This window comes from Lynx canadensis, chromosome D2 (assembly GCF_007474595.2).
Source record: "Lynx canadensis isolate LIC74 chromosome D2, mLynCan4.pri.v2, whole genome shotgun sequence".
Taxonomy (NCBI): Eukaryota; Metazoa; Chordata; class Mammalia; order Carnivora; family Felidae; genus Lynx; species Lynx canadensis.
In genome coordinates this window covers 4,751,004-4,778,090 of record NC_044313.2, presented here as the reverse complement: position 1 = coordinate 4,778,090, position 27,087 = coordinate 4,751,004, and positions in this window count along the sequence as shown.

Sequence of the window (27,087 nt, the reverse complement as noted above, 5' to 3'; positions counted from 1 at the left end):
TATGCATTCAAACGGAAAGTTCCTTTCTCTTTATTTATTCATTTCTAGATAGAAAAACCACAGTCCAGAAAGTCAAGTAATTTGCTTAATTATTTGAATAATAATTATTGCGATGAATTAATTAATACTGTTGTTGTTTTCATTATTATGTTACCATTGCGCCCATAATCACAGCTAACATTCCCAACACTTATTTCCTTCCCGGACAATATGGTCAGTTACCCACGTACATCAGAAGTATGCAGAGGGCTGAATGATCTGAAGTTTCAAAGCTATTTTATAATTAGGTTTCAAAAACAAAAGCGAGCAACAAAAGAACAAATAGATAAATTAGACAGCCACAAAACAAAAGACTTTTGTGCTTCAAAGGACACCATTAAAGTATGAAAAGAACCCACAGAAGAGAGAAGAATTTCGCAAACAATTATGCCTGATAAGGGACTTGTTCTGGATTTTATAAAGAACATTTGCCGCTTAACAATAAAAAGACAGCCCCATGAAAAATGGGGCAAAGGATCTGAATAAAGACGTCTCCACAGAAGATGTGCAAACGGCCAGTAAATACCCGAAAAGATGCTCAGAACCATCAGCTCTTAGGGAAATGCAAATGGAAACCACAAGGAGATACCATTGAGCACCCGCGAGCCTCGCTAAAATAAAAAAAGAAGCATCATAAGTATTGGCAAGGATGGGGAGAAAACAGAACCTTGCACACCAGGAGTGGGAATGTAAAATGGCGCATCCAGTTTGGAAAACCGTCTGACAGTTCCCAAAACGGTGAAACGCAGAGTTACTAGATGACCCAGAAATTCTATCCTAGGCACGTATCCAAGAGAAATGAAAACGCATGTTCGCATAAGAACGGGTACAGGAATCCTTACAGCAGCATTATTCATAAGAGCCAAAAAGGTGGAAACAACCCCAATATTCACCGACTGATGAACGGGTAAATACATGCGATATATCCATATGATAGAATATAAGCGGTAACTAAACGGTGCTAAAACGGTAACGTTCTATAAGTATCAACCGCCAGTCGCAAAAGACCACGTTATATGATTCCATTTATACGAAATATCTAGAATAGGTAGATTCACAAAGAAGGAAAGATTGGTGGCTGCCTAGGGCAGAGGGTTGGAAGGTAATAGTGAGTGACTGCTAACAAATACAGGAAGTTCCTCTTGAGGACACCACAGTGTCCTAATACTGACCACGGTGATGGTTGCACCTCTGTGAGTATCCTAGAAGCCATTGAAGTGCACACTTTAAATGAGTGAATTGTATGGTATGTCAATTCTATCTTGTCCAAACTATTATTTTAAAAATAAGCAAGTGGTTGGTATATGTTGATGTTGGGGGGACAAACCGTACTCATAGTCTCTTAAGCGTATGTATTTATTCTGAGATAGAAGGAGGGGAGGGGCAGACAGAGAGAGCGAGAGAAAGAATCCCAAGCAGGCTCTGTCCTGTCAGCACAGAGCCCGATGCGGGGCTTGGTATCACGAACCGTGAGATCATGACCTGCGCGGAAACCAAGAGTTGGACGTTTGACTGCCTGAGCCACCCAGGCGCCCCTGCACCCATTGTCTTAAGGTGGTCTGTGGTCCCTGACCACCCTCCGTTCCTTCCCACCCCCAACCCACATCGTGATCAGGGAACCGGCCAAGAGGCTTTGGGTGACTGCCCGGGACGCCAACCTCATCCTGTTTCTCGAAGCTCCCTGGTGCCCCAAGGAGCCCCACCTTCAGCTCTGGTGCCATTCCGGCCAGGGACGTCCTTCCAGCTATATCTCCCGGTAAATGTCGGTGCTTTTTGTAGGACGTAGTTTTGGGGCCACTCTCTCTGGAGCCTCACCGGGTTCTCCTTCAGGGCTGACCACCTTGTTATTTCTCTGCTCGCAGACGGGCCGCGCTGCATCACCATCAGGTGGATACCTATTTACCCCCTTCCCCATTGGCCTTTCGCCTCTTCGGGGTACGAATTGGACCATGTTGATCTGAGTGCCCACATCACCTGGAAGTGCACAATAGAGAGTGAGCGAGAAAGCCACTTACTGTGTGTCAGACACAGCGCTGCAGGGCTCATACGCACTGCGGTGTTCAATCTTCCCCGACGCCTACAGGAGTTAAAATGATAAAACACGCTTTTCCAATAAAATCCTTGAGGCTTGGAAAAGTCAAGTAACCTCTTCAAAGTCACAGAATTAATACATAGCAAACCCTACGTCGAGGCTAGGCCACGTCACCTTAAAGGCTACAGCTTTGACAAAGAATTCAACCACCTCTCAGATGACATCTGTGGGCCTGCTTGCCTAAAAAACTCTCTTTCTTCTTCTAGCTGCTCCTGCTTCCTTTGTGGTTTCTCATCCTGTGGCAGAGGCTTCAGGACCTGGTGCTGGTTCCTGTTTTTTGTGCTTTTGCTTAAGACGGACTTCGTCTGGGGTGTATGACGAACGGTTCCTTGTTCTCTTGGGCCAAATCTATGTGTTTTCAGTGGAGAACATCCTAACCTTTTGCCCTGCCTGGCTGCTAAGCTCATCTTCCACAGGGTTTTGACCGACCATTACTTTTTGTGTTGTTTGTGGTGGTGGTTGTTGTGGGGTAGGTGGGGGCGTTGGGCGAACTTCCCAAGTCTGAGCGTTCTTTAAGATGCACACTCTGCGTGAGTTCTCCGGCCGACGTTTTGCCAAGAGCAATGCCAGGTCGAAATGTCCACTGGGAAATAAGCCTCCGGACACTTTGAGAAATGGTTCAAGCACAGCCAGGGTGGTGGTGCTGAGAGACATGAGCATCTGGTCGCCATGGTGACGGCAGTTGCACTTCTGACACTGCCTGCTGCCCGGTAAACACCGATACGCTGTCTCATTTCCAGTCGAGAGACAAAACAACCTCCCTAAATCCATCCTGCTCCCTCGGCGTGAACTCTGATATGACAAAGAGGCAGGTCGGCGTGGTCTCATTCCTTCATCGGGGTGTCTCTCTGGAAACTGAGGCGTTCGGCTCTGCAGCCCCTGAGATTTCCTTTAAAGACATCGGGGTTGGAGTTTCCATAGACTTCCTTTCTTCCAAACGTACGCCAAGGGCTCCTGGGACAAAGGAGAGTTTGACCCCCCTGTAGTCGCCTATCTGGGACATAATTCTTTTATCTGGCAGAGAACCCAATTTCTTTTTCGAATGTGTGTAGAAGAGAGGAAGCAACCCGAATGATTTACAGTAAATATTATTTTTACACCGGTCAAAATAGCACCAAGGCACCTGCCTTCTCTGGCATTCTAAACAGCTGGGACAACTCTCCTCACTGTTGACTGTCAATACAGTAGACAAAAACAGGAGGGTGCTTCCCAAGGTCACCTCAGGTGGGCGTAGTTAGGACCTTAGATTCCAGAGGTTGTACTCAGACCACCGGGGTAGTCAGAAAGTCCGAAAGTCCGAAAGGTAGTCTTTCCTTCTAGAAACTCCGAAGGCATTCCTTCCCAGATATCTGGGGGACCAAATCCAGAAGTGGACTGAGGTATGGAGGAGAAAGGACACCAGTTAAGGAGACGAGATTGGGACCATTGCTGTTTTGGGGTTTTTCTGAGAGAGGGGAGGGCTGGAAATCCATTTATTCTAGATTCCAGAAGATGGGAAGAATATGCAGAAATGGACAGCCCGGGGTGCCTGGGTGGCTCAGCTGGTTGAGCGTCTGACTTCTGCTCAGGTTATGGTCTCCTGGTTCATGAGTTCGAACCCCACCTCTGGCTCGCTGCTGTCAGCACAGAGCCCACTTTGGATCCTCTCTCCCTCTCTCTCTGCTTCTCCCTCACTTTCTCTCTCTCTCAAAAATAAATAAACATTAAAAAAAAAAAAAAAAAAGAAATGGACAGCCAGTCAGAGCCCTGGTTCTGTGTGGGGCCTGAGGACTTCTGCTTTCTCTCTGTGGTCACTTCTGCTCATCATTGGCCACGTGGCCCCTGATTGGCCAGACTCGTCTTTTCCTCTGCAAACTCCTTAGCAGGGCCTTGGAGCCTCACTCCCCAGCTTGTGAGCTCTCTTACCTGCAATCTCTACTTGTCTCTCAGTAACCACAGAATGCTGGCTCTCCAGAACCTTCCCGTCCAGGGCGGCAGGCCCCCGGTCAGAGTCCCCCACGAGGCAGCCCATTATTTGGATGGTATTTATTATTTGGACCTGAAAATGTTGCTGTAGAAAAAAAAAAAAAAAAAAAAAGCTTAGTTTCCTACTGGGTAGGGATACTTTCTTCTTATTTTAATCCTATGCACTGATTCCATATTCTGCCCTCGGTAAATCTTCTAGAGTTGAGTGACTGATCTGGGACGTCTCCACCCCTACCCACATTTGCTCTTCTCCATGTGCACGTTTAAAACGCCACCTCCCTCCTTCCCACACGCTTCCTGCTAAGCAGCCCTCTCTTTTTCAGCCGGTGTTGGTGGGCTTGTTCTTCCGCTGTGTGCTTTTTAATAGACTCTAATGTTTCTCATAAGATTCCTTTTCTTAATTACAGCCATGAAACCCACGCTCTCGGAAAATGTAAACAAGCATTTTTTTTTTTAATGAGGTTAGTTATTTGCAGTTAGCTTTACTCTAAGGGATTCGACATGTACCCTTGGTTTCCTTAAGAAGGGATCAGCACAGGGGTACCTCTCCGCCGTGGTCTAATTGACGTCCTCGCCACACGAAAGGTGCAATCCGAAAGGAAGAAGGCAGGACAGAGGGAAAGAGAGGAAGTGTTTCTATACCTAACTGTCCCCAGTCCCGGCAGCAGCCGGGAGCACGTGAAGACTTCCACGGTGAGATCTGTCTATCGCATTTACTGCAGCTTCGCCCACCCTCTGTTCCTGCCCAAGACAAATTCCAACAGCTCTGTTGTTTTGCAGAGAAGATGAAAACCACCCCAAGCTGCCCTTTCTCGCTCGTGTGAAATTACTGCAGCGACCCGGTAGTGTCTCGGGGCCAGCAAAGCCGTCACAGCCGCCAGCTCCCAATTAGCTCTGTCTGCCACTGACGCATCGGACAATGATGTGGAGACCCGGGCACGGGCCGAGCAGACTTCCCCGGCTGCAAAGCTGGGTCTGATTCTCAGATGGAACCCATCCCATTATCGTAATGATAACAATCACAGCAATTAGCGACGAGCGGGGCTGCCTGGTTGATGTGCGGAAGAGCTGGTGTGCAAGGCTGGCCTTGGGAAAAGAGGGAGAAAATTCACCCAATTCCGAGCGGCCGCGAATCTGCTGTTGGGATGTGGGGAAATGGGAGCCTGATTCCAGGCAGGAAGGGACACGTCGGGCCATCTGTAGGTGCCCAGTGCAGACTTCCAAGTTCACGATCTGACCAACATGCAGGTCGAGACAGTCTTCTCGTTTGGGGATGGGGGTCAGCAGGCCGTCGGGCCTTTCCCACGGGGCCCAAGTGGCTTTGTCCACCTCGCCTTCCTGTCCGAACCTCACTCTCCAGCCACGTGCCATGACTTGTGGCTCTGACCCCACCCCTGCTCTTGTAGAACCCCTATGCTTTCCTGCTTGGGGTTCCTGCTGCCCGGAGTGCCTTCTCTCTCCTTCTTCACTGATGGGTGCCCACCCGCCCCTCAAGACCCAGTTTCAATTTCTCCTCCTCTAAAAAGCCTTCCCTGACCCCAAGCCCAGCAGGGCTGGTACCCTTTCCTCTGTTCCCCTAGAAGAGTTTGTGTCTTGTCGCAGTCATAACACTTAGCAACCTGATCTACAGCTATTTCTTCACAGGTCTGACCCCCTCACGCACACACTGACTACAAGCCCCATAGAAGGTGAGGACCTCCTTTTGTTTTGTTCTTCCTTGTAACATCTGCGGTGGTGTTTAAGATGTGTGTTGAATTAAGATGATTGGGCCAGTATAGTATGTTGCCTTTATTTATTTATTTATTTTTTTAATTTTTTTTTTCAACGTTTATTTATTTTTGGGACAGAGAGAGACAGAGCATGAACGGGGGAGGGGCAGAGAGAGAGGGAGACACAGAATCGGAAACAGGCTCCAGGCTCCGAGCCATCAGCCCAGAGCCTGACGCGGGGCTTGAACTCACGGACCGCGAGATCGTGACCTGGCTGAAGTCGGACGCTTAACCGACTGCGCCACCCAGGCGCCCCTAGTATGTTGCCTTTATGATTCCCGTTAATACCACCATCGTACGAACTCACCGTAGGAGGGAAGTATACCTTCTTTTGACCCTGTGAGTTGTCTGGATGGTTGGATCGAAGTACATATTCTTACTTTGCTCAAAGATACCATGACGGGGCGCCTGGGTGGCTCAGTGCATTGAGAGTCTGACTTCGGCTCCGGTCATGATCTCACAGTTCATGAGTTTGAGTCCCGGGTCGGGCTCTGTGCTGACAGCTCGGAGCCTGCAGCTCGCTTCGGATTCTGTGTCTCCCTCTCTCTCTGTTCCTCCCCTGCTCACACTCTGTCTCTCTCTCTCTCTCTCTCTTTCAAAAATAAAGATTAAAAAAAATTTTTTAAAAATCATGACAGAGCCCCGCCCCCCAGGCTCCATGGCTTGCCTGGTACAACACTGGGAACTTGCCACTCTGTAGAACATACTGTTTCCAGGAGAAGAATCTCAATTACTTTTCCACATCAAATTCTGCATCTGCTCTTTGCAAAGCAGATGGAAAGAAGGCATTAATACTTGACGTACATTATAAAACTAAAGAGACAAGAGCCAGCCCTCTTGGCATTGTGACACGCATCGGCCACCGACGCTCAGGCTGGTATGTAGATGGAGCGGAGTCTGCGGCATCTTCGATCCGTGTTTCCCCTCCCACTCGAAGGTCAATGCTGGCGGGAGTTTAGGGGACGAGTACGTGGGGGAGGGTGGCCTATACCTTCTATGAAATGTGAATCGGTTTGCCTACAAACCTCTGGAGTTCACTTCCATAGGATGGCCCCAAGTTCCCGAGCAGAATTCCAGCCATTTCTGAGTCTGAGGAAACGCACAATTGCAGGGGGAGTCTGCTTGCCTTTTGTTCCGTGACAATGATTAGAGTTTGGTCCACAGCAGCCTACGTAACTCTGGAGGGGAGCAGGTAGACTCCGGATTCTCAGGGGGAGGTAATTACACAGAAGCATCTATGTTGGAGGCACAGTGCGCAGGTCCCAAGGCTGAGTGGAGACACAGCCGGTCAGGTAACTTGTTCCACAAGTAGAACGCATGGGGCTGGACGACAGGGTTTGCAAGGTCCCCGCTAGGGCTAGCCTTTTATTGGCTTTACGCCTCAGACCTGCATCTAGTTCGCTTCAAAATTCGAGTGCCCCAAACGCCAACAGAAGCCTTGACGTGACCATGGGGACATCTGTCATTGAAACTCACATGTCACCTTCTCAGAGAGGCTCCTGACCCCCTTCTCTGCTTAGTTTTCTCTGTAACACGTACCACCACCTGCGAGATGACGTGTTTTTCTCATGTGAAAGAACTGATAGCAGCAATGACTGGTGGTCTACACCTGACCTCGTTCTCCGCACGTAATAGGTGATCAATAAATATTCGGTGAGTGAATGGATGCCCTCTGCTTTGAAAAACCTATATTAGCTCAGGAGCAAATGATGAGGAAAACACATTTTTTACCTCAACAGTATCGGTTACTGAGCCAATCCTTCAGGGATTAAATTCTGGGGAGAATGGTGTGAGATGGCAATTACTTCCTAAATAGTCTGGAAAAACCTGAAATAGTCCCTACAGAGGAGGAAACGAGGTATAGGGTAAGTGAGGGTGTGATTGGACTATTACAAATAATTGAAAAATGAATCCTTTTCTGCTTTGGTCAGTTTCTGGAAGAATCGATGGGTAGAGCTAATTCAAACGCTTAGGAGCACACCCAGATCTCTGTGTCCCGTGGCTCCCACTCTTCCTGGGGCTATAGCTCTACCTGCCTGCATTTTGACGTCAGGTCTGTGCAGATGAGAGAAGGATAAGAAAGCAGATGAAAGTCCATTTCTTGGTTCTCCCAAGATCCATGTGATGACTCGGTAGGCACACAGCACGATCCCTTTAACACTGTCTACATGCTACACACCCCACTGTGGTGCCAGCTTGCATGGGCCGCGGTGACGGGGGAGACACCAGAAGTCACCTCGGCAACGGGACCTTCTGCTTCACGAGTGAGGCAGCTCCCGACACTTTCTGTGTCACCAGTAAACCCTCCTCCTGACAGCTAAGGACCATTCCCACTCTGTCGTCCCACATACCCTCAGTGCAGTTGGATCGAAAACCATACCAGGAGCTACTCGAGCTTATGTGAGATGAAGACATTCAGAAGAAACACATGAGGCACGGCGGTCGTCAGTCATAGCGGTTGTCGGTCTTCGAGGCCCTGGGACCTTCAGTTGGTAGACACGTGATATCACATCTTTACTAGCCAAGTGCCCAAAGCCCAAACTCCAGAAAGCTGATCTCTGGTTCATTTTAAATTGTTAACTTTGGTAGGGGTGTGTGTGTGTGTGTGTGTGTGTGTGTAAAGAAATTGAAAGGACCCAGCTGATAAGGGGGAGGTGGCCGTGTACTAACATTGTCTTATTTTCAAGCCCATGAAACACCAGCTCCACAGCCGTGCTCACCAGCCACAGTGAAGTTAGCGCCTGTGTTGTGAGCCGAGTTGTATCGCGAAGGAGGTCACCGAGAGTAACAGTTGAAAGTCCGGTCTGGTCAATTAGACATCTGGGTCTGACTGTAGGCTCTGGTTCTTAGAAGCTGCACAGTCTTGGGCGGACTATTTAACCTTGATTTTCTCACCTATAGAACCCACACGAGACAGCGCAGGGAAAGCACTTAGCTCAGAGAAGTGGATTTAGGAAGCACTCGGCGAATCTCGCCCTCCAGGCTGTGTTTAGTGCTGGAAGCCAAGGGACTATCAGGAGGAAAAAAAATCCCACATGACTTCCCAGGCAAGTCGCTCAGACTCTTCCCGAATGATGGTATCCTCCCACTTCCCCCTGCCCGTCCAGTTTCTACACATCCCCCAAAGCCCTGCTCGGGTCTCACGCTTTCTCCGCGAAGCCCCTCGAACACCACGCGCGGTGCTTTCCCACCCCAGCAAACTGGAAGCACCTGGGCAGCTGCTTGTGAGTCCAGATCCTTCTGCAGAATCCTGCCACGGCCATGCAGCAGTTCAGGAAAACCCTGCGATCTGTGGACAGGTAAGATTGGATGAGGAAGCCCTCGTGATACTCAGACCCTTCAGGAGAGGCTAACGTTCAGGGGTCCTCATCACTGGTTTAGCCAACACGTCAGAGGGGAAAAATGCGGGCGACCGCATGCGAGGCCAGCGCTGGGCACACAGACCACGGCAGCACGGGTGTGGTCACCTTTGTCACCATGCCTGACGCGCAGCTGGTGGGCGGGTCTGTGTCTCTGACGGGGACTCCCACACCTCTCCATGGCCTCATGCCACCGTGGAATCTCTCCAAACATTGTGGAAATTTACAGCCCAGAACAATCAGTTCTGTGCTCTAAAATGAAAAATACCTCCCATCAACACAAAGGCAAGTGTGACCTCTGCTGGAAGATTCTTGAGACTGACCATCATTAGGAAGGAAGGAAGGAAGGAAGGAAGGAAGGAAGAAGGCGGAAGGGAGGGAGGAAGGAAGAGAGAGAAGGAGGGAGGAAGGAGGAAGGAAGAGAGAGAGGGAGGGAGGAAGGAGGAAGGGAGGGAGGAAGGAAGAGAGAGAGGGAGGGAGAAAGGATTGGAGGGAGGAAGGGAGGAAAGGAGGAAGGAAGGGAGGAAGGAAGGAAGGGAGGAAAGAAGGAAGAAGGGAGGGAGGAAGGAGGAAGGGAGGGAGGAAGGAAGAGAGAGAGGGAGGGAGGAAGGAGGAAGGGAGGGAGGAAGGAAGAGAGAGAGGGAGGGAGGAAGGATTGGAGGGAGGAAGGGAGGAAAGGAGGAAGGAAGGGAGGAAGGAAGGAAGGAAGGAAGGAGGAAGGGAGGGAGGAAGGAAGAGAGAGAGGGAGGGAGGAAGGATTGGAGGGAGGAAGGGAGGAAGGAAGGGAGGAAGGAAGGAAGGGAGGAAAGAAGGAAGAAGGGAAGGAGGAAGGAGGAAGGGAGGGAGGAAGGAAGAGAGAGAGGGAGGGAGGAAGGATTGGAGGGAAGAAGGGAGGGAGGTAGGAAGACGGGCCCCAACACCAACCCGGAGCCCTTTCCGTGTGACATGCCAGGCTGATAAAGCCTGTCTGGTTGTCCCCTGGCCCCCTGGCCGGGGTCTGCTCTCACGGTGCCCCCCAGCGTGACTCCCAAGGGTGAAACACACCTTCAATCACCCCCAGGAAGCAGAGCTTCTGTAAGCTAATCCTTAGCCATTCCCTATTAACCGTTTAAAAACATGTTTTTCCAAATAAGATTTCGGGGAAAATCATTTTATGACTGCATGTTGGAGGCTTGGCATGTAATCGGGAAAGGCGGCCTTTATGTGCTGAGAATTAGGCTAACTTTTTGAAGTTTCTTGTCAGCACACCTCCCGGGGCAGGGGTGTGTGGGCGTTTGCTTTACTCTGAGAAACTCGATCTCCTTACACAGCCCTTCCCACTCGTTCCCCACACGATAAAGTGGCAGGTTAATATCAATGCCACGAGCATTACAGAGACCCTAGGCTCTTAGACACAGCCCTCGCTTCCTCCATCACGGAGACGGCGGGATTTCCCGGGAGTCTATCAGTCAGGACCCCGCGGAGCCCTGGATTCAGTCCCACTTTCTGGTGCAGAGACAGTAGCCCCAGGAAGGCATCTTTTAAAAAGAAAATCAGCCCTATGGACCCTACACAGACCTCACATACCTCCCGGGTCTTTGGCGTCTATACAGCTGTCCTCTTTGTGTTTCCGTGCATATCGATTTAGGCTTGCTGTATAGCCCAGCTTTGACCGGCAGCGAACGTGGGCAAAGAATCAGGAGAGGTGTCGCTGCGGACCCTTGAAAGACCGCACTTTGAACGGGGACTGGCGTGCAACTGTGGAAGCTTTTACTGGCGAATCCCCCCTCCGTGGTGGCAGACAGGCTCCACTGGGAGATATTTACTTGCTAACATGAGGGGGGGTTAGGGGGCACCACCTGGAAGGTTCAATGCTCCCCAGATTTTCAGGGGAGTATAAATTGGGGAGGTTGGGCCCGTGTGGCTGAAACAGAATTTCTCAGCTCCGCCCGAGGCTCAGGTGTCCCAGCTGACAGCCTCCCGCCCCCCGACGTGAACGGAGCAAAAGCAGGCAGCCAGAAGAGGTGCCCCCATCCCATAACCTGGACCCCACGGGCCAGGGGCTGTCACACGCAGGCCACCCTCCCACCGTCGCCCCCTGCGGATAGGTTACGTCCGCGTCCATACGTGCTCCTCCTCTCCAATCCCAGGACGAGGGAGTGGGAGCAGTGAGAAGATGCACCACGTCGTATCTCGAAGGCAGCAGGTCCCAGGGGCCTAGGACACAGGGGCACCAGGGGTAGAGTAACTTGGGGCACGTTGCCTTTGCTCTCCCAGCCTCAGTTTCCCCTTCTCTCAAATGGTGGCAATCACAGCCCCTATGTCGAGGGGTTTCCTGAGCACTGACGAGACCCTAGTCATTACTTTGATTATACATTTATCATATGCTGAGTGCTAAACGAATACAAACCATCATGGTTTTGTTCTCATTGACCTTTGCATCTCTTGCAGAGTCTAAGCCATAAGCTGTTCAACGAGTGTTAAAAACACGAATAAACGGGGCGCCTGGGGGGCCCCGTCGGTTGAGCACCCGACTCGTGGTTTCAGCTCAGGTCGTGATCTTACAGTTTGTGAGTTCAAGCCCTGTGTCGGGCTCTGTGCTGACAGCGTGGAGCCTGCTTGGGATTCTCTCTCTCCCTCTCTCTGCCCCGCCCTGCTCTCTCTCGCTCTCAAAATAAATAAATAAACATTTTAAAAAAGAAAAACATGAATAAACAGACATTTAGATTGAGTCAGGGACAAAAGAGGAGTCTGGGAAATGAATCTGTCTTCCACACTCTGCCTTAACAGCCCGTGTTCGATGTGGCCACCTCCCTCGTCCCCCCACAAGCTCCTTGAGGGTGGACGCTGAGCCTCAATCCTCCTGTCTTCACCGCCCCTACGTAGGCCCAGGAACAGGGGGCCCTCCCGGGTGCCCAGGAAAGGTTTATGAACTCAGTTACGTTTATCTGCTTCCGTTTTTCAAACTTTAGAAACAAAAATAAAAGTGGAGAGAGGTGACTCGCCTCGCTGGACAAGAGCGACGGAAAGGCAGAACAGAGACCCTGGCCTCTGAGCACTCCCAGCCCACAGGTGGGGGCATGTCGCCATCGGGGCGGGCATGGCGGAGGGCTGGGGATCAGAGGAGTGATTAAATTCTGCTTCCTGGGAGTGCAAAAGTGATCACCAAAATAGCTTCATTTCTTCGCGGCACGCATCAAAAAGTGTTTGTTTACAGACAGCCGAGGGGCTACTAATTACCTCCTGACACCCTTTGACAACGCTCGTTCCTTCTCCGGCGGCCACCGAGTGAGTGGCCCCCACTGCCACCCCACGCGGCCTGGTAGCAATTTCCCCGGTTGGGGCTGCCAGCCTCGCTCCGCTTTGAGTGACAGAGACCAGGGTGCTCCTCACCCGGGCAGCCCGACCCTCACACGACCTAATCCATTTTTTTCCGAAGAGTCCCTCCAGCTAATGAGCACTGTGTTCTTCGGGCTGCGGGTTCCAAACACTTGCTGTGTGATTGCCTATCACAGTCTCTGGCAGCTCATTATGGGAAGGACAGAAAAAAAAAGAAAAAAGAAACAAACTCAGGATGTGGGTGAGCCGCACATCAGGCAACTCTTGGTTTAATTGACAGGTGGGATACTCCCAATCTGCAAGCTGTTTCTCTCGGTTTAAGGTTATAATTCTCCTCTGAGCCAATTTATAACCTCGCCAGTTTTAGCATCTTTGAAGTAGTTGATGGAACAAAGAGCAATCCAGGAGGGCAGGGGCCTTGAGAAGTCCCACTTGCTTCCTACCTAAGTAAGGGGTGCACAGAGAACTCAGGTAGATCGAATGCCCACCATGGGCCAGGCGTTGGGTGGCATTCTGGGGATCTCGTGTCAGCCTTCCGACTTGCACAATGCGATCGGAGGGTGTCTGGGCTGTTATCTTTTTTAAGTTCGTTTACTTATTTATTTTGAGAGGGAGGGGGGAGGAGTAGAAAGAGACGGGACAGGACAGAGAATCCCAAGGGCTCCGCGCCATCGGCACAGAGCCCAACGCACCATGAGATCATGACCTGAGCCAAAATCAAGAGTCACGCGCTTAACCGACGGAGCCACCGAGGCGCCCCATCTAGATCATTTTGAAATACACCCCACTCCCACTCCCATGTCACCGACTGTTATACGAAAGTGTGCCCTGGGCCGGTGCTTAGAATATGTTAGAGTCAAGATGTTTTTGTGGACCTTGGTTATATGTTCTCTTCTTCCCTTGAAGGTCATTCAGTCGTTTCCTTACCATATATTTATTAAGCACCTGCTGTGTGACCCACACTGTTTTCAGCACTGGGGCTCCAGCGGAGAACAAATCAAAGTCCCCACCCCCACGCGTGAGAAGGGAGTGTGCTTTTCAACACTCTTAACACACCAGGAGTATCCCACAAGGTTCTGGAAAACAAGCAGGCAGGGCACTCCAAACGATTGATTTGGAAGCCACTTAAGGGAGGAACGGGTATGGAGGTGTGTGTGGGGTGGGGGCGGTGGTTAAGGGACCACCAAGAAGGTTGAGGCCCCAGCAACTAGCAACCGTGGGAAGCCAGAAGCTCCCTGGGCCTGTGGGGCTGGGGAGAGAATGGAATTAGCAGGGCCAGAGAGGAAGTGGATGGTGGAGGAGAGAGCCCCCGAGGTCCAGGGCAAGCACACAGATTAAGGCCCACGTGTCTTTAAAGTGATGTATCAACTTAACAAGTTATTAAATAAAATGTGTTCTATCCTCGTGCTATGATGCATTTATCTTCATGATGACAATGTCGAAAAATACACGGAAAGGTATAGTCGTATATATCTGAGACCAACAACATACCAGTGAGCACTGAATTTAGTTATCTGTCTGGGTATTCTGTTGATAGGCTAGCAATATTTGGACCAGTGGCAAAATGCGTGTTTTATCCATAAGTTTCTATAGTCGGAATCCACAAATGTGTTTTCCACACCTTCATTGCAGGACAGCCACCGATTGTCCTTTCCGTCAAGACTTTCACCTACTTTGTATTCTATTGAAGCAATGCCAAATTAGGTGACCTTTCTGGAGTTACTGTGACTTTTGGTTATGTCTTACGTTCAACTTGAAGGAAGCTTGCCCCGCGGAGGCAGTAGTAATTGGAATTGGCAGTAGAATTTAAGCAATGCTTAAGTTCACCAAGGAACCATAGATTTCAGAGAACATACTTAAAAATTAGAATGGGGTCTCGTAAGATAAATGGCTGGTACAGAAAACAAAAAGCAACTCAAAACATGTTGTTTACCATATAAATCATAAAGCCATGGAGCGATTAAATTGAGCAAATTCACCGTCTCATGAGCAATATCCGAATATGCGTTTTATCAAAATGTTCCGTCGTGGGCAGACGCAGACAATACTGCTTATGACGGTAGAATGGGGCCCCCAACACGGCATGGTTTGGGCAAAGTTGAGGCCATGTCTCAGGTAACAGGTGTGTCCGCGCCTGCCGTGTGTAGCCCACGAGGGCTGAGAGTGGACCAGGAGGAGAAGTGAGAGAGTGGGTTCGGGGCACCACCGGTGACCGATGCTCTGTGATGGCGGAACGTCCACACTGCTGCCCTCGAGGGGAAAGGTTAGACAGGAATTCATCTGTCTTTTTTCCGAGAGCTTCTGCCACTCAAGTCTGCCCTGTTCTCCCAAATAACGTCCATCTCCACCTTGGCTTTGGCGAAGCTTCCAAATCCAGATGGCGGAGGCCATGGCTGCCTTCCACTGTGAGAAGGGATGTGGAGAAGTGTCCTCTGGGCCCCGGGGCACTTGGTGGTGGGAACAGAGGCTCGTGGGGACACTGGTGGAGGGGACATCCCTGCCCCTCTACCCTCCTTGGCTGGGGCCCACAGTCAGCTGATCAGCTCCGGAGAAAGTGCTCTGGGACCAGCCGGGAAAGGTCCTAGTAGAAGAGCGTTGCCAGGGGAATAGCCCACGAGGGGAAGAAGGGGAATCATCGCCGATAGAAGTTAACGACCTTTGTGGCACCCAGGCTGGCCCCTGAGAGTTTTCAGGGACGTCCTGGGTTAAATTACTCAGAGTGCTACAGATCAGCCCCAAATTACCCCCAGTTCCTAACAGCACAAATGCAGGGGTGCAAGGGGGTCTGAGGTTTTCTCACAGAATGTGCCTTGATGGAAGGGAGGTTGAAGGCTTTTATTTTCGCGTGATTTTGTAAATTATACACATTTTGCCAATTTGGCTTAAATTGGCCTTTTCCTCCCCCGATCCGTATTTCACTTAAAAATAGTCACACTTGACATGCTACTCTGGGTTTTTCCGACTGCTTGAGGAAAACAGGTTTGACTGTTGCCCAAACCTCTTGCTTGTAGATTCCCACGACCCATGCAATCAGTGGGCACCATTTGTATGCTTCCGTGGGAAAGACGAAAGCCCTCTGGACTCGTTGATTAGCATGGCTTTCCAAGTCTCTTTTTAATTTTTTTTAACGTTTATTCATTTTTGAGAGACAGAGAAACAGAGCGCAAGCAGGGGAGGGCAGAGAGAGAGGGAGACACAGAATCCGAAGCGGGCTCCAGGCTCCGAGCTGTCCGCACAGAGCCCGACGTGGGGCTCGAACCCACGAACCGTGAGATCATGACTTGAGCTGAACTCAGACGCTTAATGGACTGACCCCCCAGGAGCCCCTCAGAGGCTCCTCCATCATCATTGAGAGGGGTGATCCCAAGGCTGCACCTTCATTCAGGGTCTTCCGTGTGTCTGAGGAAGTCGGCTGGGAAGAAAGATGTGTCGACGTGCTGCAGGGCCCTAAAAGAGGCCTGGACCTCATGGCCCGCCGTGCGCCGCAAGGCCTGGCATTGGACTCCCTGCTTTTTCAAGGTCAGGGGTCTTGATTCCGTGTTCTCCAGCAAGCCCTGAGAGCCACCTGGGACGGTGACAGGCCTGTAGCTAAAACTTGCAGACTGTTGCAAAATCAGGCTCTGATGAGACCTTCGTGGCGTCCGTCAACACCATCCCGGGTACAGGTCCGAGAGACCAGGGCCCCGCGGTCTGAAAGAGCCCCAGACTGGTGCCCATATTTGCTGGAGGAGCAGATCAGGCAGGCTCAGCCTGGGGACATGCACGCTCTGAGACAAGCCCTTTCCCGGGTGGGTCCGGCCAGTGGCAGCTCTGATTTGCTTACACACACCTGCCTGCCCGGCACCTTTCTGCCTCTGCCTGTGTGTGCAGGTGCCTGGTGAAGGTCTGGAAAGAGCAGCACCCAGAAATCCAGAGGAGGGGCACGGGGCGGGGGTTCCTCTGACCAAGAACAGAAAGCAGGACGGTCTACTTTCTTCTCCATCCTTACAACACCCCACAGATTGGTTTTCGGGGCGCCTGGGTGGCTCAGTCAGTTCAGCGACCAGCTCATGATTTCGTTTCAGGTCACGATCTCTCGGTTCATGGGTTCAAGCCCCCGCATCGGGCTCTGCTCTGACAGAGCGAAGCCTGCTGGGGATTCTCTCTCTCCCTCCCTCTCTGCCCCTTCCCTGCTCTCGGTCTGTCTCTCTCAAAATAAATAAATAAGCTTTTTATTTATTCGTTTATTTTTTTAAAGAGCCTCCTTTATAGATGAGGAAACCGGAACTCAGAGGAGCAACTCAGTCCGGGCCAAACAGTTAAAACGTGGTAGAGTTAGGACCCAAACCCAAGCTGGCCTGGCTTCCCAGCTCCTGTTTCTTGTCTTCTGTATGGAAACGCAGCATCTAACCCTGGCTCAGTGCATGGTCCATTCCTGCATTCATTCGTCCGTTCCCTCAGTTCCCTCCATCAGTCCCCCACTCCCCCCCCCCCCCGAGCCAGGTGCTGGGGGACAGCGGTGCACAGAGCCAGGAGGACCCATCTCACAGCACTGACATAACGCAGCCTCATAGAGTTGTTTTCCTCTGCCTGGGGGTACGAGAGCCCTTCACAGGGGCCCCTTCCCAGTCCTGGGTGGTCAGTTTATGCTTCCCTGAGGAAGTGACTTTGAACAGTCACGTGGCTTCTGGTGCCTCTGTTTCCCCGTCTGTAAAATGGGAATCTAATAATTCCCGCTGTGGTGCCTGGAAGGACTCCAGGAGCGTCTTCTTGGAGACGACTCTAAGGGGCTTTGCAGGCAGCCTCAGGCCCCCTGGAAGAGGAACTGGGAGGCTCAGAAAAGAATGCAGGATCGGAGCCTTATACCGTCTTCTTCAAGGCCCTTCGAAACGCTTTCCTGTGGCTTCAGAGGCTGGGCTCTCCCCACGCGTCTCCGTGAGGATCCCAGACCCCAGCTTCATCCCCACTGTCCTCCGGGTGATCTTCAGGCCCAGCTTCGTGTAATTTCCTGCTCCCTTTCTCTCTATCTCAAGCCCTAGCTGCCCTCAAAATGTCCTTTCCCACACGCATAGAGGGCCCGGGGGACCCTCTATCCTGCTGGGGGCTCTCTAGAGCCTAGAAGGGAGGGGATCCCAGGAGCCGAAGTGGCTGGTCCTTTGCCATCAATACCACTGCCTTCAGCCCTGTGGCCACCAGGTCAGTGCCCTCCAGGGGGAGGTCAGCTTACATCCCAGGTGCCCAAGCCAAAATTTGGCAGACTCCTACCAGTCCAGGGGTTCTAGACACACCGTTACAGGCTTCCCTGAGAGGCACCTTCTCTTTGATAAGCAGGGACGGCCACCTAGGAGCCAAAGCCTCAGGAACCCTGATCCCACACATGCCCTCCTTCCGGCTGAAGACCCGAACCTCATAGGTTTGAGTTTTATTTCTTCAGCTTAAGAATTGTTTATCCTTGTGGTGGTTTTCAGCTATGTCCGCAAGTTGGTTTACGTTCCTCTCTTCATGAGGTGGAGCCTCATTCCTCTCGCTTCGAGTGTGGGCTGGACTCCATGGCTGGCCCTTAATGAAGAGACCTGGTGGAGGTGACCAGGCTATAAAAGACATCAAGGGTTTTCTTTTTACTCTCTGTTGGATCACTTCCACTGGGGAAGGCAACTGACTTGAGTTTGAGGGACTCAAGCAGCTCTATGGAGAATGTCAGGGGGTGAGGAGCTGAGTCTTTGTGCCAACAGCCATGGGAGGGCGCCATCTTGGAAGCAGCTCCTCCAGCCCCAGCTAGGTGACAACAGCCCCCTGTCAGTCCCTGAAATCTCTGTCCATCTCTGTAAATTCCTGCAAATCTTGACTGCAACCTCAGGAGAGACCCCAGGTTAGAGGCATCTAGTAAGCAATGACCAAATTCATGACCCACAGACACAATGTGAGGTCATGAGTACTTTATTGGGGGGTAAATTGCTCAATTTGAGGTCAATCATGGATATAGTACCAAATTTCAAAGAACATCTGGTCAAAATTAGCCTGGAACATTCCTCTCAACATTCCTTAAGGAGGTGCCACATTGGATATGAGTATGCCCTCTCCCTAAAGTAATTCGGCATTTCCGCATTCTTGCAGGAGAGGTGACAGAGGGCTGCGTCGATGTCTGAGCGCTGGTTGAAGTAACAACCTTATGTTTCACAATGCCACATCAAACGACAGTGCTTCCACATCTTCACAGACTAAAATCCTACGGCTCTGCCCCGATGAGGGGCCGGCAGGTCCTTGAGTTGTCTCACTGCCCACACTCACTCTGGAGAGCACACTTGGGAAGAGCCTTGGCAAGAGGCATTACTCACACTATCTTTCTCTCTTAAAATATTTTTTGATGGAGTCCGTAGAGTTATAATCCATATAACTTAGCATAAATTAAGTGCTTGCTAGAGATTACTTAATGGCATCCAAATTTAAATTTAAAATGCATTTTAACTCTTTAAAATGATGTAATTTATTTATTTGCTTATGTATTTATTGTAATGTTTTATTAGTCTTTGAGAGAAAGGAAGAGACAGAGCATGAGCAGGGGAGGGGCAGAGAGAGAGAGGGAGACACAGAATCTGAAACAGGCTCCAGGCCCTGAGCTGTCAGCACAGAGCCCGACGCGGGGCTTAAACACATGAACTGTGAGATCATGGCCTGAGCTGAAGTCGGACGTTTAACCGACTGAGCCACCCAGGCGCCCATCCACATGTTATGGACTAAAATCTCAACTATTATGAATATTCACATCAAAACTTGCTGACTAAGTCCATTTTTTTTTTTTAATTTTTTTTTTCAACGTTTTTTATTTATTTTTGGGACACAGAGAGACAGAGCATGAACGGGGGAGGGGCAGAAAGAGAGGGAGACACAGAACCGGAAACAGGCTCCAGGCTCCGAGCCATCAGCCCAGAGCCTGACGCGGGGCTCGAACTCACGGACCGCGAGATCGTGACCTGGCTGAAGTCGGACGCTTAACCGACTGCGCCACCCAGGCGCCCCTGACTAAGTCCATTTTTGTCAGACAACTGGCCAATCCAGTTTTTAAAAAATAAATGAACTTTATTAGAGGCCATGATACCATTAATGATAATAATCCTAGTTAACGTTCACCGCATGTTTACTTTGGGTTGAATATGCACTTGGGGTTTGCAAGCATTACTTAATGTTGATAGGCAGTTTTTCTCTTTTTTAAGTTATTTATTTACTTGGAGAGAGAGAGAAAGTGGGGGAAGGACACAGAGAGAGCGGGACAGAGCGAATCCCAAGCAGGGTCCACACTGTCAGCGCAGAGCCCGATGTGGAAGCCGTGAGGTCACGACCTGAGCCAAAGTCGGACGCTTCACTGACTGGTCTACGCAGGCACCTCAGTGCACAGATTTTCTTTGAAAAGATTGCTCTGGAATATTTTCCGTTTCCTCTTGGCAAGTTCTTAAGGCAGTGTTTCATTTTGTTTAACTTGCTGTTGTCCTCAAGACCACAGTTTGGGGGAAAAAGAAAATGATGTAGGATGCAAACACTTGGCAGCTTCACTGAAGGCTTTGCTTCGTGTCAAGTGGTATGGGCTTTAATAGAATGGATGGTACGTTTAAAAAGCAAAGAGAGGGGCGCCTGGGTGGCGCAGTCGGTTAAGCGTCCGACTTCAGCCAGGTCACGATCTCGCGGTCCGTGAGTTCGAGCCCCGAGTCAGGCTCTGGGCTGATGGCTCGGAGCCTGGAGCCTGTTTCCGATTCTGTGTCTCCCTCTCTCTGCCCCTCCCCCGTTCATGCTCTGTCTCTCTCTGTCCCCAAAAAAATAAATAAAAAACGTTGAAAAAAAAATTTAAAAAAAAAAAATAAAAAAAATAAAAAGCAAAGAGAAATTAAATTACAGGCCAATAATTTTGGAGACGGCCCGGGCAAGTTTTCCTTGTCCAACGGCAGAAGCTGAGAGGGCAGGTGGCCCATGCCAGGCGGCTTAGCAGCAGCTTAGCATGAGGTGGAGATGGACCCCTGCCTCCCGGTCACAGCCCGACTCTCGGCTGTCCCCGGGGCCAAGAGTAGGGGTTTCCCTCTGAGTCAGCTGACCCCGGGCACTTGGTGCCGGTGTTACATGAAATGCCGGGCGCCTGGTTAAATTTGAGTTCCGATAAATAACAAACGATCTTTGGTGTAGCTATGTCTCAGTTATTGTTTATCTAAAGTGGAAATTTGATTTGGCCTCCTCTACTTTCATTTGCTCAGTCGAATAACTCTAGTGCCAAAGCCCCGGCTAGCAAAGGCCTCCAGAGACTTTCCAGCTGAGCTGCTCAGGATGTCACGTTTCCACTGTCCTCTGTCCCCTGACCAAGGCACCACGCCTCAGACAAGACCCCGACATCAGCCCCCAGGGATCAGGGTTAAGGACAAAACCTTCACGCAACTATTTAAGAAGATTTACGGCACCTGCCCGCACACCCACTCCCTCTGGTAGCCAGACTAGTCATTCTTTCTTTAAACAGCCGCTTGTATTCTCGGGCAACAGCACAGGTTCTCTGCGGGACCCTCCCCCGCCCCCCGGGAGCACAGAGAGAGGCCTGTGTCGCTACCCACCAGGCTCAGAGCCCTGCCAAACTCATCCCTGCACAAACAGGTGGCTGATCTCACCAGGGACTGTGGCCCTGAGTCACCTTCCAGGCCCTGGGTGGGAAGCCTGTCCGCCCTCTGGGAGGGCTCCTTAGAGAGAAGAGGCCGGTGCTGTCTGCCTTCCCACCTCTACAAGGGGCCCGGCACCCGGCCACAGCAGTGCTGATGGCCCACCCACACCCTGAGCCCCTTGTCCCTGCGCCCCTGGAGAGAAGGAGCCATCTTCTCCAAAGCCATCCCTGAGGAATGGAGACTTCTCTCTGCCTCCAACGGATGTAAAGGAAGGAGCCATGTCCCTGAGGCAAAGTCTCCCTCATTGATCAGGAAAGTGGGGTCAGGGGCTGCAGGAAACTGGCTGGGTGGGTGAGGGCCGAGGCCGGGGACACAGACGCGGCTTCCTGGGAATGACCCACAGAGCCCCCTGAACTCCTGGATCTTCAGCAATCGGCACTCCTGTCACCATTGTCTCAGTGACTCCTGGACCAGACGGGGGTCTGGGAGAGGGACTGAGCGGGGCAGCAGGCAGAACCCCGAAGGTAAAGTGAGGACAGCTTCTTCGAGAGGAGTCGTTAATCTTTTTAAGACACCAGCTGTCCACCTTTCTGGTCAGGTAAACAGGAAAAAAGAAACTCCTGTGCTGAGAACCACTATCCCTCCGAGGATCAGATGGCTTGGAATCGACACCCTGGAGGGCTCTCTGGGATGTACGTGTGGCCGCGTGTCTCCCCGTCACCAGCAGCACACACACAGTCCTCTATACCAGTGGGCCTCACTCGGGGTGACTTCACCCCTCCGGGACACGTGGCCGGGTCTGGACACATCTCAGGTGGTCACAACTTAGGTGGCGGGAGAGTGTTACTGGCAACCAGTAAGCACGGTCAGGGACGGTGGCACACAACCTGTAACTTGGGACAGTCCCCCCCCCTTGCAACAAAGAATTCTCAGACCCCAAATGTCCACCGTGCTGAGGCTTAGAAACCCTGCTCTAAAATTATGAAGCTGCCTCTAAACTTCTGGTAAAAGACCGGCCACGTCCCTGTGGGCTTTGCAGGCTGGGCCAACCCAATGCTGTCAACCATCTGTCTGCTGTTGGGGTCAGTTAACACTGATACCCACGAAAGCGGTCTGGTTTTTTTTTTTTTTAATATTTATTTATTTTTGAGAGAGAGAGAGAGAGAGAAAGAGAACAAGAGGTGGGGGCGGGGAGGAGGACAGAAAGAGAGGGAGACAGAATCCCAAGCAGCCTTCTTGCTGTCAGCATAAAGCCCAACTTGAGGCTCGAACTCATGAGACGGTGACATCATGACCTGAGTTGAGATCAAAAGTCAGACTCTTCGGGTGCCTGGGTGGCTCAGTCGGTTAAGCGCCCAACTTCAGCTCAGATCATGATCTCGTGGTAACTCGAGTTCAAGCCCCATGTCGGGCTCTGTGCTGACAGCTCAGAGCCTGGATCCTGCTTCGGATTCCGTGTCCCCCTCTCTCCCTGCTCCCCACCAGCCTGCACTCTGTGTGTGTGTGTGTGTGTGTGTGTGTGTGTCTGTCTGTCTCAAAAATAAATAAGAGTTCGACACTTAACCGACTGAACCACCCAGGCGCCCCGAAAGCTGTCTGTTTTTGGTGAAGCAGCTCTCTGTGTTTCATCCACTTAGTAAGTAAAGATTCTATAGGGACACACACACACACACACACACACCTTTGGCTATGCTGACGGTTATAGCAGAAGCACATTTGGAATGCTTAAAAGCTGCCAGTAACAAAGGAAACCAGGAACATGCATGAGAGGCCCATGTGTGAGGACATAACCGTATTAGCCCTCACACACAGAGCAGAAACAGGAACCTGGAGTCCATTTTCTCCTTGGTGTGCAACACGTTCATCAGTTAATACCCCCAAACTTGATTTTTTTTTTTAATTTTTTAACGTTTATTTATTTTTGAGACAGAGAGAGACAGAGCATGAATGGGGGAGGGTCAGAGAGAGGGAGATACAGAATCTGAAACAGGCTCCAGGCTCTGAGCTGTCAGCACAGAGCCTGACGCGGGGCTTGAACTCAAGGACCGCGAGATCATGGCCTGAGCCGAAGTCGGACGCTTAACCGACTGAGCCACCCAGGCGCCCCCCCAAACTTGATTTTTTAAAGATATTTTTATTTATTTTTGAAAAAGAGAGACAGAGAGACAGACAGAGCACAAGCAGGGGAGGGGCAGAGAGAGAGGGAGACACAGAATCGGAAGCAGGCTCCAGGCTCTGAGCTGTCAGCACAGAGCTCCATGTGGGGCTCAAACTCACGAACTGCGAGATCATGACCTGAGCCGAAGTTGGACACTTAACCAGTGGAGACACCCAGGTGCCCCGATACACCCAAACATTAAAAGACGGATGACAATGAAAAGACAGCTGAAATGTCACTTGACAGATGGCAAAATGTGTCTTTTTGGTAATTTAGGCTAAGTTTTCACTGCAGTCACACTCTGCTCTTGTGGGGACCCTCATAGGAGTGTCCTAGCTCTGAGTGCCCGTGACGAACACCAAGCAGTTCTGTGCAAAGGGGAATATTCTGCCTTCTTAGAGGGGGACCCGCCTCCTCATATACGTCTGAGATCCCAGAGGAAAGCAACGATGAAGAAGCATACAATTTCCTGTGCTGAGGTGACAGACGTATTTTAAAAATCATAGAAGGGCGTTTAATTTGGAGAAGTTTGGAAGAGAAATTCAATTCCTCCTCATTTCTGCAGGCTGGAGGTGTAGAGTATTCCTGGGGACAGATGCTCAGTTGGACTGATGGAGGTTCGTGATGACTGGTTTTTGTCGAAGGAGATACACCATAAAGGAGCCTCCAGTCTTTCTCATTTTTTTTTTTTTTTTACTTTTCCTTGGCTAACAGGCTTTTCAAATTCTCAAGACAGCAGTTGAGAAATGCTGATGAAATTGTCCTACTGAAATTGTGCCACAGAAAGGCCCTCGGACACCTGCCCCCAGTCGTCCCTTTTCGGGAAGGACACGTCTCCTTCGCTGGGTATTTTTCTTGGAGCACGGGACGTCTGAGGAAGCTGTGTGCCCTCTGGGGTGACAGGAGGCGCCGTCGGAGCGGGGCGAGCGGGAGGGCTGGCCCCCAGATGGAGGATGGAATGACTTCAGTTCGAAAGGAAGGCTGGCCCGCATCCCCACAGCTGCTACGTCCTGTGAGGGAGCTGTCTGGATCTCCTTTGAGGAAAATAGAGGACTCAGGGGGCCCACCGGGTTGTCAAAAGGTGACACCTAATAGCGACGAAACCAGCCCACACTGTTCTGCAGCCGGTGGGGTCTGCGTCAGCCCGTCCCCTTCTGTGGAACAGGTGCAGGTCTCTGCCCACCCCCCGCGGCCACTCTTCTTGCAACACTGCGCTCTGGGCAGGACGCTGGCATCTGCTCTTGTTTCAAAACGTCTCTCATTCCACAGGTTCTTAGCTCCAAAGTATTCGTAGCGATGTCCTAATGCTAAAAACCTGATCTTGTTCTGAAATAAAGAGGTCACTGCTCTGCTAAATAGTTTTCTTAACGCAATGTCTCAGCAGAATGATCTTCACGCAGGAGAGCTTGGAGTTGGAAAGGTTGGCTTCGTGTTTCTTTCTCTTAGGATGTGTTAGCTGTGATGAGAGAGAGAGAGAGAGAGAGAGAGAGAGAGAGAGAGCACCAATGGGAGAGGGCAAGAGAGAGAGGGAGAGAGAGAATCCCAAACAGGGTCTGCACTGTCAGCACAGAGCCGGATGTGGGGCTCGAACTCACACACCATGAGATCATGACCTGAGCTGAAGCCAAGAGCTGGACACTTAACTGATTGAGCCACTCAGGCGCCCCTAAGTTTAAATGTTTTAGAAACCTCCCCAGTCTCTCCATGTGTAACAGGGATAGCAGAGCACGTCCTAAAGATTGAAACAAGAAAGGACATGGAATTGTCGGCCCAAGAGGGATTATTTTTATTTCAGTGTCAACGATCCCAACATTCAGATGAATGTGTTTCTTGTCAGCAGGAGAGTGCAATCTGGGAAATTATGTGAGGAGTTACCATCAAAAGCTTTGTTTTGGGGGCTCCTGGGTGGCTCAGTCGGTTAAGCGACCGCCTTCAGCTCAGGTCATGATCTCACTGGTTCGTGGGTTCGAGCCCCATGTCAGGCTCTGTGCTGACAGCTTGGAGCCTGCTTCTGATTCTGTGTCTCCCTCTCTCTGTCCCTCCCCCGCTCACACTCTGTCTCTCTGTCTCTCTCTCTCTCTCTGCCTCTCTCTCTCTCTCTGAAAAATAAAATAAACATTAAAACAATTTTTTAAGTTTATTTTATTTTGTTTGGGAGGGCTTCAAAAAGTCCCTTAGCAAGGGCAGCCGGGATAAGCTGGGGACCCTGTGCACTGAGTGATTCTCCAGCATTCTCGGAAGACAAATGAAGATTGATGAGGTAGGGCTGGCAGGTCCTGCGGTCAGGTTGATTTAAGGTGCCACGCTGTGGCCTTCCACCAGGCGGCCAGGTAAATCAAAAAGCACAGGTCGATAAGGACCTCGGAGGGATTCCCTGGCTCTTCACCCAGAAGCCATTTGTCTGGTAACCGCACCTGCCCATCCGTGCCACGGGAGGTGTTATCAGTTTGCACAGCTTTTACTTGGGTTTATTTTCTAAACCTTATTAAATAAATAAAACTTCATTCCCCGAGGACTCAGCTGGAGCGCATTTCCATAAGCCTTGAGGCACTGAGGATGCCACTGTCGGGCAGACGGGTCATCGAGGGTTTTCTCGGGCTGCTAGCACATCTGAATAATTAGGAAGCCAAGCACCCAGGTCCGCTGCGGGAGGCTTACTCAGCTCAGCAGAGTGACCGAGGGGAAGGAAGGTGAATTGTTCCAGAACATGAAGCCGAGAAAGAATGCTGGATCCCTGCCACCTGCCTTCGGTCGGTATTTGCCACCTCGCCTGAGCAGTACCTGCTGTGTCCTGAGGACCAGGTGGGGAAGGGGTCCCCCGGGAGCATCTGAGAGTACCGAAAAGGAAGGACTTTCGGATTACATCCCCAGGATTGGGGCTCACGCCTTTGAGAAAATATCAGCCCCGCACACAAAGCTGTTCACCTGGGTGGCGATCGGACTGGGCTCCGGAGCTCAGGAGCGAGCGGGTCTCGGAGTGAGCGCTACTCTCGCAAGGGCAGCTCCTGACTGCTCTGGAATGACATTCGGGGGAAACAGGGCGTTTGCTCCAAGCGAGAATATTCCTTGGAAGGTGTCGTGTGGGGTGTGTATGCTGTCAGCAACCAGGGGCCACACACCTGGCTTTGAAGGTCAGCTGCCCCCCCCCCCCCAACGCCTGGCCCCGGCCCCAACCCCTGGGGCTGACTTCAGGCCCACCGCGCTCTCAGAGCAGAGGAGAGAAGAGCTGAGCTTCTCTGGTTGTGTTTTGCCAAAGGCATAGTTTGGACCAGATCCTGGGGTGATGAAGCCAGTTTAGATCAAAGCTTTCAAGGCAAGCGGAAGGTCCCTGGGGAGGTGGTGTGGCCGGCCGGAGCCTGGGCGGTGGGTATGCCATGAGCAGGGGTGCAGAGGGGCACGTGAGGCAAGAATTCAGAGATGGCTCTGGATGGGGAGCCTGGGTGGCCCGGTCGGTTAAGCTTTCGCCTGTTGGTCTCAGCTCAGGTCTTAAGCTCAGGGTTGTGCGTTCAAGCCCCACCTTGGGCTCTGCACCGGGTGTGAGGCCTACTTTAAAAAAAAAAAAAAAAACGGCTTTGGGTGTCCCTTGGGTGTTCCCTTGGATTCACTCCAATGCTACTCCTCCCTTGCCTGTCACCGCTGTGGCTCCTACAGACAGAGCCCTGCAGACTGCCTGCTGCTGCTCTACTCCACTGCTACCTGTGTGGAGGCTAACTGTGTGGCCCTTGGCAAGCTATTCTCCTCCGTAGGCCTCAATGTACCCATTTGGGAAGTGGGGATA